Source organism: Schistocerca cancellata, chromosome 1 (genome assembly GCF_023864275.1).
Source record: "Schistocerca cancellata isolate TAMUIC-IGC-003103 chromosome 1, iqSchCanc2.1, whole genome shotgun sequence".
Taxonomy (NCBI): domain Eukaryota; kingdom Metazoa; phylum Arthropoda; class Insecta; order Orthoptera; family Acrididae; genus Schistocerca; species Schistocerca cancellata.
Window position 1 is genome coordinate 545,294,673 of NC_064626.1, and position 12,136 is coordinate 545,306,808.

At 44.4% G+C, this 12,136-nt stretch overlaps 1 pseudogene; it reads left to right on the forward strand.

Moving 5' to 3' along the window:
- The first annotated feature begins 7,223 nt into the window (after positions 1-7,223).
- Positions 7,224-7,341, forward strand: LOC126102862 (5S ribosomal RNA; annotated as a pseudogene).
- Positions 7,342-12,136: the final 4,795 nt, after the last annotated feature.

Sequence of the window (12,136 nt, forward strand, 5' to 3'; positions counted from 1 at the left end):
CACAGCTAACCCAACATTAATTGCTGCTACTCAAGACAGAACAAAGTTAGAAAAAGACGAACAGGTGCGCTCTGCTGAGCTCTGATTATCACCTAGGAAAATCCCTATCTGCCGGTGCTGCGGACATACATTACCAAACTGTCTTCTTAACTGCCAGAACACGATCTGGCGTACCGGAGGCGATGGCTGGTTGCTTTGACGTCCTCGACCGAAAGGCGAGAGCCAACTACTCCCAGCACCCGTACAGGCTGAACACACAACATTCCCGCCCCCACGACAGTGGCCGTGGTTAAACGTTCCAATCAGCAACTCGAAAACCGGCGGAAAATTCCACTCTATTGCCGGAGCACTACCATTCCACCAATGGAGATTCTTGGCGCCAATTTCTGCACTGATTTTGCTACGTCACGGAGCTATGCCCTGAGCAAGCCAATCACAGTTACTATTTTGCAGAAAGCGCGGGAATTTTCCCGCCACAACTGCCTGGGTACATAAGTCATTCCCACGCCTCGCTGGTAGCCCGCCAGAAAGTGTTTTCGCTAAGTTTCTGCGAAGTAACGGAACCTCTAGCCCAGCCGCTACTTCAGACCCCTCCGGGCGTGTCTTTTGACAATGTCAGCGTCTGCAAAGCATTCACTCGACTTCCTCACACCCGTCGGCTTAATGCTTTCCAGATCAGCTGAGCCCGCCTGTCACTGGACCACCCAGGTGACGAGAGACGCTGCGTGGGAAGTCTGCGTGTGAAGGAATAGCGACTTTTCACTGCATGCAATTACAGAGGAGAATCGTAAGATAGAAATATGAGAGGGGGCTCATGCCACCTCTCAAGCTCATTGGTCTCTGGTGTTCTCTGACGAAAGTCGGTTTTGCCTCAGTGTCAGTGATGGCTATGTGTTGGCTAGAAGCAGTCCAGTTGAGGGCCTACAACCACCGGTCTGTGTTCTAGACATACTACGTCTACAGCTGGATTACCAGGTTTGTCTCCCATTGAACACATGTGGGACATCATCGGACTCCACGTTCTATTAAGATCTGTATTACTTTAACAGTGGCCAGTCGCATTTGTTAGCGGTCACCACAATTGAAAAGAGAACCAAAAGATGCTTCTCTCAAGAAAGCATAAATAATTATTTAAACATTATTTCATGATAGTCATTTATTATGAGCACACTTGAACGAGAATGCTTGCTTATTTATTCACGAACCAACTTATATTTATTGTAAATGATCTGAATGTAGCCGAATGTTTATGACATTTCTTTATTTAAATATTGTTATGTATATTAGCTTAGGCCGGGAAGTCGACATGTAGAGTCAGATCATGTCTGTAGATCTTAAGAACGATGTGGTTTTTTTTGTAGGGACAGCCTGCAGCCAATGGAAAAGCAGACACTAGCGGAATATTGGACGAGTCGAATAGAGACTGCGACTTTTCGAGTGAAGATCCCAAAGTAGCGATTCTGGATCCTTTGTGTCGAGTGCTGGAAGAAAGATCTGCATATGATAGTGTGCCTGATTCAGTCATATAGTGATTGATCCTGGGCGGTGAATAGCTGATGCAATACATTAACTCGAGCGAGATCTTAATGTGCCACAGAATAAGGCTCTGAAGTTTCTCCGCTTATATCATGGAACTGAGGATAGACAGAGCGTCGGTTTGTGAATCATCATACTGAACTCTGAACCATTTTGAGCTGGTGAATATGCCATGAATTGTGATAACGAAATGGATTTGGGGCTCCAATGGCTCTGAGCACTATGGGACTTAACTGCTGTGGTCATCAGTCCCCTAGAACTTAGAACTACTTAAACCTAACTAACCTAAGGAAATCACACACATCCATGCCCGAAGCAGGATTCGAAACTGCGACCGTAGCGGTCACGCGGTTCCAGACTGTAGCGCCTAGAACCGCACGGCCGAAATGGAGTTACTTTTCGCTTACTTTCGATGACTGTATATTCTGGGGAATTGGTTAGCATTCTCTTAATGCTGTCAACTTAACCTTACAGCATTTGATAAGGATCTTTTTTGTCCGTATTTTAAAATGGATGTCATACAACTACTTCTCGTTTATTTTAGATGTCCTATCTTGATTAAACAGTATCCAACATAATTCCGTCATCTACATTAATAACAGACGTTAGAATAGGACTCCTGATTTTAAAATATACATTTAATTTTAATTTTACATTTCGGTGTATTTTATTAACTCGCAATTCTAGCCAATGCACAGACTCTTTGACTGCAGGATCACATCAAAGCCATAAGTTATTATTTGCAACGAATTAGCTGCGGAGCATGAAAGCAGACGTGTGTGGCTCGATCCTGTGACTACATCGGGCTATTCTTTTTAAACAAAATAGAGCATAGTAAAAGCACCTAAACTACGAGTAAACACAGGTAAAGACGCAACTGTTTGCTTGTATAGGATGCTGTTTGAAAGAGAAATCACTCAAGAAATAGCCGTTGGGCATAATCGCAACACTGTACAGAAAATTGAAATTGCTATACATGTGTAAGTAGTATTTACTGAGGTGGTAATAGCTTTGTTTTTTAGGTAGTACTTTGTATTTGGATTGGTCGTACATCTTGACTGAGTTGAGTGCTAATGAAACTAATCCACATTTAAGTCAGAGAGTTATCTTATGACGTTTTGCTTGTTCTAAGCGATTACTTTTGGAAAATATTGTCATTTGCCATTTTGGTGTCTGTGGTGAAGGGCCATACATTGTGAACTATTGTTGTTATTTGCTCAATTATCCTTGCTGCGACAAAGTCTAATTTAAATTTTAATGTATTGTACTAAAGGAATTTTATGTTGTTTTGCTATTATTTCAAGCCCCCCTTCAAGAACTGTATTTGGGCTGCGGATTAATTTCATTTGTATAACTTGTTCTCAATTGTCAAGAAGGATAATTTGTGATTAATAAATTGTATGTCAAATTTAGCCCATGCCTGCTCAACCCCCAGTCCGAACCCCTCTCTGCACAAATCCTACACCGCATAGTAAACTTTCTACCCAAACGTGTCAGTATTGTAAACAAATAGGCTTCTGAAGTCGGCATCAATCTCATTGAAATTCTCGCAGGTGTACTGCTGCGTATTCTTAGAAAACACTTTTTCTTTGACTTTCCAGACTTCTGACTGGTTTTATGTGGTCCGCCATGAATTCCTCTCTTGTGCCATCTCTTTATCATGAAGTAGTTTTTTCACCCTATGTACTCATTTATTTGTTACATATTCGAGTATTCAAATCTCCGTCTTTACCTCTAGTTCTACCTAGTACCAAGGAAGCTACCCCCTGATGTCTTAGTACATGTTCTATATCCTGTACCTTTTTGTTGTCAGAGTTTTCTTCGTCGATTGTGCGGAGAAATTCCTCCTTTTTTATATTATCGGTCCACCTCTTTTTCAGTATTCTTCGGTAGGACCGCAGCTCTTTTTTTCTGGTTATCCCACAGTCCACGATTCACTACCGTACAATGCTGTGTTCCAAACGTACATTCTATGAAATTTCTTTCTCATATTAAGATCTGGGTTTCATACTGCACGCTTCTCTTAGACAAAAATACCCTGTTTGCTTTTTTATATTATCCTTACTTCACCCGGTGTGTGGTTTGTTTTCCAAGTTAGAAGAAGAATCCCTTCACCTCCTCTAATTCGGAGTCACCAATTTTGCTATTAAGTTTATAGTCGTTCTCATTTGTGCTACTTCTCATTATTTTCGTCTATGTGCGGTTTACTCTCAGTCCATAGAGTGTGCTCATTAGATTGTTCATTCCGTTCAACAGGTTCATTAATTCTTAGACATTTTCACTGGAATAGCACTGACATAGGCGAATATTATCATTGAATCCTCTCATCTTGAGTTTCAGTCCCACGAATGAGCCTTTCTTTTACATTCGTCGTTGCTTCTTCGACGCGTAGATTGAACAGTAGGGGTGAAAAACTGAATCGCTATCTTACATGCTTTTTAATCTGAGCACTGCGTGCTTGGTCTCCCACTCTTCGTGTTCCCTCTTGGTACTTGTATGTATTGCGTAGTATCCATCTTTCCCTGCTGCTTACACCTATTTGTATCAAAATGTCGAACGTCTTGCAGTATTCTGCACTGCCGAATGCTTTATATAGGGTGTTACAAAAAAGGGCCGGCCGGTGTGGCCGTGCGGTTAAAGGCGCTTCAGTCTGGAACCGCGTGACCGCTACGGTCGCAGGTTCGAATCCTGCCTCGGGCATGGATGTGTGTGATGTCCTTAGGTTAGTTAGGTTTAATTTGTTCTAAGTTCTAGGCGACTGATGACCTCAGAAGTTAAGTCGCATAGTGCTCAGAGCCATTTGAACCATTTTTGTTACAAAAAGGTACGGCCATACTTTCAGGAAACATTCATCACACACAAATAAAGAAAAGATGTTATGTGGACATGTGTCCGGAAACGCTTAATTTCCATGTTAGAGCTCATTTTAGGTTCGTCAGTATGTACTGTACTTCCTCGATTCACCGCCAGTTGGCCCAATTGAAGGAAGGTAATGTTGACTTCGGTGCTTGTGTTGACATGTGACTCATTGCTCTACAGTACTAGCATTAAGCACATCAGTACGTAGCATCAACAGGTTAGTGTTGATCACGAACGTGGTTTTGTAGTCACTGCAATGTTTACAAATGCGGAGTTGGCATATGCCCATTTGATGTATGGATTAGCACGGGGCAATAGCCGTGGCGCGGTACGTTTGTATCGAGACAGATTTCAAGAACGAAGGTGTCCCGACAGGAAGACGTTCGAAGCAATTGATCGGCGTCTTAGGGAGCACAGAACATTCCAGCCTATGACTCGCGACTGGGGAAGACCTAGAACGACGAGGACACCTGCAATGTACGAGGCAATTCTTCGTGCAGTTGATGATAACCCTAATGTCAGCGTCAGAGACGTTTCTGCTGTACAAGGTAAAGTTGACCACGTCACTGTATGGAGAGTGCTACGGAAGAACCAGTTGTTTCCGTACCATGTACAGCGTGTGCAGGCACTGTCAGCAGCTGATTGGCCTCCACGGGTACACTTCTGCGAATGGTTCATCCAACAATGTGTCAATTCTCATTTCAGTGCAAATGTTCTCTTTATGGATGAGGCTTCATTCCAAAGTGATCAAATTGTAAATTTTCACAATGAACATGTGTGGGCTGATTAGAATCCGCACGCAATTGTGCAATCACGTCATCAACACAGATTTTCTGTGGACCTTTGGGCAGGCATTGGTGGTGATGTCTTGATTGGGCCCCATGTTCTTCCACCTACGCTCAATGCAGCACGTTATCATGATTTCATACGAGATACTCTACCTGTGCTGCTAGAACATGTGCCTTTACAACTACGACACAACATGTGGTTCATGCACGATGGAGCTCCTGCACATTTCAGTCGAAGTGTTCGTACGCTTCTCAACAACAGATTCGGTGATCGATGGATGGTAGAGGCGGACCAATTCCATGGCCTCCACGCTCTCCTGACCTCAACCCTCTTGACTTTCATTTATGGTGGCATTTGAAAGCTCTTTTCTACGCAACCTCGGTAACAAATGTAGAGACTCTTCGTGCTCGTATTGTGGACGGCTGTGATACAATACGCCATTCTCCAGGGCTGCATCAGCGCATCAGGGATTCCATGCGATGGAGGGTGGATGCATGTATCCTCGCTAACGGAGGACATTTTGAGCATTTCCTGTAACAAAGTGTTTGAAGTCACGCTGGTGCGTTCTGTTGCTGTGTGTTTCCATTCCATGATTAATGTGATTTGAAGAGAAGTAATAAAATGAGCTCTAACATGGAAAGTAAGCGTTTCCGGACACATGTCCACATAACATATTTTCTTTCTTTGTGTGTGAGGAATGTTTCCCGAAAGTTTGGCCGTACCTTTTTGTAACACCCTGTATACGCCGGCAGTTCCTCTGAACATGTCTTGATATTTCTTAAGGCTTGATTCCATTACTGATCAGAATGTCAGAACTACCTCTCTGATGGATTTACCTTTCCGAAAGCCAAACCCATCTTCGTCTAATAGATCCTCAAATTTTTTCCTGGTTCTTCTCTGTATTACTCTTGTCAACAACTTGGATGTATGAGGTGTTAAGCTGATTATGCGATACTTCTTACACTCATCTGTTCTTGCTGTTTTATACTTGTGTGGATGTTATTTTTCCGAAACTGATGGTATGTCTCCATTCTCGTCGATTTTACGCATCAAGCAGAATAGTCTCTATGTTGTCATTTCCCCCAATTGTTGTAGAAATTTCTGAGGAATGTTACGTATAAATCCTACCCTATTTAGTCGCAAGTCCTCTATAGTTCCTGTAGTCTTTTTTTTTTTTTTTTTGGGTCATCAATATTCTGACTGTCTCTCCAGTGCCAATCTCTGCATCTCAGAGTAGCTTTTGCAACCTACACCTTCAGTTACTTGCTGGATGTATTCTAATCTCTCTCTTCCTCTATAGATTTTTACCTTCTGCAGCTCCCTCTAATACCATGTCTTAACTGATGTCCGATCATTCTGTCCATTCTCTTTGTCAGTGTTTTCCACATACTCGTTTCCTCTCCGATTCTGCGCAGTACATCGCCATTCCTCACCTTTTCAGTCCACCTAATTTTCAACGTATGTCTGTAGTACCACATCTCAAATGCTTCGATTCTCCCCGGTTCCGATTTTCCTACAGTCCATTTTCCACTACCATATAACGCTGTGCTCCAAAGTACATTCTCAGAAATGTCTTCCTCAAATTAAGGCATATGTTTGACACTATTAGAATTCTCTAGACCAGGAATACCCTTCCTGCCAGAGCTAGTCTGCTTTCGATTACCTTCTTGCTCCGTCCGTCACTGGTTATTTTGCTGCCTTGGTAGTAATGGTTCAAATGGCTCTGAGCACTATGGGACTTAACTTCTGAGGTCATCAGTCCCCTAGAACTTAGAACTGCTTAAACCTAACGAAACTAAAGACATCACACACATCCATGCCCGAGGCAGGATTCGAACCTGCGACCGTAGCGGTCGCGCAGCTCCAGACTGTAGCGCCTAGAACCGCTCGGCCACTCCAGCCGCCCCTTGGTAGTAGAATTCCTTAACGCCTTCTACTTCACCATAAATCCTGATGTTAAGAGTCTCACTGTTCTCATTTCTGCTACCTCTCATTACTTTCGTCGTTCTTCGTTTTTCTGTCAATCTATATTCTGTACTGGCAACGGCCTTGCCGCAGTGGATACACCGGTTCCCGTGAGATCACCGAAGTTAAGCGCTGTCGGGCGTGGCCGGCACTTGGATGGGTGACCATCCGGGCCGCCATGTGTTGTTGCCATTTTTCGGGGTGCACTCAGCCTCGTGATGCCAATTGAGGAGCTACTCGACCGAATAGTAGCGGCTCCGGTCAAAGAAAACCATCAAAACGACCGGGAGAGCGGTGTGCTGACCACACGCCCCTCCTATCCGCATCCTCAACTGAGGATGACACGGCGGTCGGATGGTCCCGATGGGTCACTTGTGGCCTGAAGACGGAGTGCTTTATATTCTGTACTCATTAGACTGTTTATTCAATTCACCAAATCATGTAATTATTCTTCACTTTCACTCAAGTTAGCAATATCGTCAGCGAATCGTATCATTGGTATTCTTTCACTTTGTATTTCAATTTCGAGCCCTGAAACTTTCTTTTATTTCCATAGTAGCTTCTTCGACGTACATATTGAACAGTGGGGGCGGAAGACTACATCCCTGTCTTACACCCTTTTTCATCCTAGCACTTCGTTCTTGGTCGTGCACTCTTATTATTCTCTCTTGGCTCTTGTAAATATTGTATATTACCCGTCTCTCCCTATAACGTACCTCTGTTTTTCTCAGAATTTCGAACATGTTGCACTATTTTACATTGTCGAACGCTTTTACCAGGTCGACAAATCTTACGAAAGTGTCTTGATTTTACTTCAGTCTTGCTTCCATTATCGACGCAACATCAGAATTGCCTCTCTGGTACCTTTATCTTTCCTGAAGCCAAACTGATCATCATCTAACAAATCCTCAATTTTCTTTTCCATTCTTCTGTATATTATTTTTGTACGCAACTTAGATGCATGAGATGTTAAGCTGATTGTGCAATAATTCTGGCACTTGTCAGCTGTTGCACTCTTCGGAATAGTGTGGTTGAAACTTTTCTGAAAGTCAAACGGTTCAAATGGCTCTGAGCATTACGGGACTCAACTGCTGTGGTCATTAGTCCCCTAGAACTTAGAACTACTTAAATCTAACTAACCTAAGGACATCACACAGGATTCGAACCTGCGACCGTAGCAGCAGCGCGGCTCCGGACTGGAGCGCCTAGAAACGCACGGCCACCGCGGCCGGCTCTGAAAGTCAGATGGTATGTCGCCAGACTCATATATTCTACACACCAACGAGAATAGGCCTTTTGTAGCCACTTTCCCCAATGATTTCAGAAATTCCGATGGACTGTTATCTATCACTTCGGCCTGATTTGATCTTAAGTCCTCCAAAGCTCTTTTAAATTCTGATTCTAATACTGGATCCCGTATGTCTTTTAAATCGACTCCTCTTTCTTCTTCTCTCACATCAGACACATCTTCCGCTTCATAGAGTCCTTCAATGTACTCTTTCCACCTATCTGTTCGCTCCTCTGCATGTAATAGTGGGATTCCCGTTGCACTCTTAATGTTACCACCCTTGTTTTTGATTTCACCGAAGGTTGTCTTGACTTCGCTATATGCTGAGCCAGTCCTTCCGACAATCATTTATTTTTCGATGTCTTCACATTTTTTCTGCAGCCATTTCGTCTTAGCTTCCCTGCACTTACTATTAAATTTCATTCCTCAACAAACTACACTTCTGGAAATGGAAAAAAGAACACATTGACACCGGTGTGTCAGACCCACCATACTTGCTCCGGACACTGCGAGAGGGCTGTACAAGCAATGATCACACGCACGGCACAGCGGACACACCAGGAACCGCGGTGTTGGCCGTCGAATGGCGCTAGCTGCGCAGCATTTGTGCACCGCCGCCGTCAGTGTCAGCCAGTTTGCCGTGGCATACGGAGCTCCATCGCAGTCTTTAACACTGGTAGCATGCCGCGACAGCGTGGACGTGAACCGTATGTGCAGTTGACGGACTTTGAGCGAGGGCGTATAGTGGGCATGCGGGAGGCCGGGTGGACGTACCGCCGAATTGCTCAACACGTGGGGCGTGAGGTCTCCACAGTACATCGATGTTGTCGCCAGTGGTCGGCGGAAGGTGCACGTGCCCGTCGACCTGGGACCGGACCACAGCGATGCACGGATGCACGCCAAGACCGTAGGATCCTACGCAGTGCCGTAGGGGACTGCACCGCCACTTCCCAGCAAATTAGGGACACTGTTGCTCCTGGGGTATCGGCGAGGACCATTCGCAACCGTCTCCATGAAGCTGGGCTACGGTCCCGCACACCGTTAGGCCGTCTTCCGCTCACGCCCCAACATCGTGCAGCCCGCCTCCAGTGGTGTCGCGACAGGCGTGAATGGAGGGACGAATGGAGCCGTGTCGTCTTCAGCGATGAGAGTCGCTTCTGCCTTGGTGCCAATGATGGTCGTATGCGTGTTTGGCGCCGTGCAGGTGAGCGCCACAATCAGGACTGCATACGACCGAGGCACACAGGGCCAACACCCGGCATCATGGTGTGGGGAGCGATCTCCTACACTGGCCGTACACCACTGGTGATCGTCGAGGGAACACTGAATAGTGCACGGTACATCCAAACCGTCATCGAACCCATCGTTCTACCATTCCTAGACCGGCAAGGGAACTTGCTGTTCCAACAGGACAATGCACGTCCGCATGTATCCCGTGCCACCCAACGTGCTCCAGAAGGTGTAAGTCAACTACCCTGGCCAGCAAGATCTCCGGATCTGTCCCCCATTGAGCATGTTTGGGACTGGATGAAGCGTCGTCTCACGCGGTCTGCACGTCCAGCACGAACGCTGGTCCAACTGAGGCGCCAGGTGGAAATGGCATGGCAAGCCGTTCCACAGGACTACATCCAGCATCTCTACGATCGTCTCCATGGGAGAATAGCAGCCTGCATTGCTGTGAAAGGTGGATATACACTGTACTAGTGCCGACATTGTGCATGCTCTGTTGCCTGTGTCTATGTGCCTGTGGTTCTGTCAGTGTGATCATGTGATGTATCTGACCCCAGGAATGTGTCAATAACGTTTCGCCTTCCTGGCACAATGAATTCACGGTGTTCTTATTTCAATTTCCAGGAGTGTATATTCCCGTATTCCTGAGTTTCCCTGAACATTTTTGTTCTTTTTCTTCTTTCATTGACGAACTGTGAACTGAAGTATTTCTTCTGTTACCCATGACTTCTTCGCAGTTACATTTGTAAGTAGGCTGTTTATGTTTTCTTTATGTAAGTAGGCTGTTTAGATTTTTATATTGGTAACGTTACTTAGCGCTCTGTACGAAAATCACTGGCTGTGCTGTGTGCAGTCTGTGGCTAGTTGGCATTGTTGTCTGCCATTGTATTGTTGGGCATCTGGATGTTAACAGCGCATAGCGTTGGGCAGTTGGAGGTGAGCCGCCAGCAGTGGTGGATGTGGGGAGAGAGATGGCGGAGTTTTGATGATTTGTGATACTGGATGTTAATTATGAATATTAAGGTAAATACAGTGTTTGTTCTCTATTAAAATCTTTCATTTGCTAACCATCCCTATCAGTAGTTAGTGCCTTCAGTAGTTTGAATCTTTTATTTAGCTGGCAGTAGTGGCGCTCGCTGTATTGCAGTAGTTCCAGTAATGAAGATTTTTGTGAGGTAAGTTATTTGTGAAAGGTATAGTTTAATGTTACTCAGGGCCATTCCTTTGCAGGGATCTTTGATAGTCAGATTGCGTTGCGCTAAAAACATTGTGTGTCAGGTTAAGCACAGTAGAGTATAAGTGTGTCAGGTTAAGCACAGTAGAGTATAAGTTGTTCAAAGGGGACGTTTCATATGTTGACCCTGCCAGGATTCGAACCTGGAATCTTCTTATTTTTTCTTGTAGTTTGTGTATTTAGTGTAGCTTTTGTTTATTGCTAGTGCGTAATTGTAGAGAGAATCTCCTTTGTAGTTGCAGTCTTTCATTGTTGTACTGTAAAACAGTTGTGGCATGCATGTAGCTTTGCGCCAAGTATTTCGCTGCTGCAATTAACTAGATATTATTTTCAGTGCTATGTTAATGTGTTCTCTTATTTTTGCTATTCAAATTGTGCTTTTCTGTGTTATCGTGTGAAATATTGTGACAATAATGGCATGTGAAAAACGTAACACTCGGCTCCAAAGCAAACTGAGAAATGACAGTGAAGACGAAAGCAGTGTGTTGGCCCCACCATGTAATGAATTAACTAATATTCAAAGTAGTAATTTGGCAACTGTGCATAGGGAAATGGAGCGGGCGTCAAACAATGGCGTAGACAGTGAAACAGGTAGTGAACAGGGAAGCATTATCGATCGATCGGTCGGCAACAGCTCGCCTCAGGAATCCGAAATGACAGGACACAGTTTTACAAATACTGTAGATTCAGGTTTTGCGTCCTCACCGTTTTCTCAAATAAGTCAAGACACATTGTCAGCTTGTCAAAATGTGAATGTTGCCGGTGCAAATTCACTGCCGAAAAGCACTGAGGAAAATGTTTCAGACAACAATGCCAACTAGCCACAGACTGCACACAGCACAGCCAGTGATTTTCGTACAGAGCGCTACGTAACGTTACCAATATAAAAATCTAAACAGCCTACTTACATAAAGAAAACATAAACAGCCTACTTACACATTCTTAGTGCCTATATTTTTGTTTCAAAGTTCTGTGACTGCCCTTTTTAGAGATGTCAATTCCTCTTCAACTGTACGGGCTACTAGACTATTCTTCATTGCTGTACCTACAACCTTAGATAACTAGAAGCGTATCTCGTCATTCCTTAATACTTCCGTATCCCACTTCTTTGTGTACTGATTCTTCCTGACTAATCTCTGAAAATTCAGCCTACTCTTCATCACTACTAAATTGCGATGTGAGTCTGTACCTGCTCCTGGGTACGCCTTACAATCCACTATCTGATTTCGGAATCT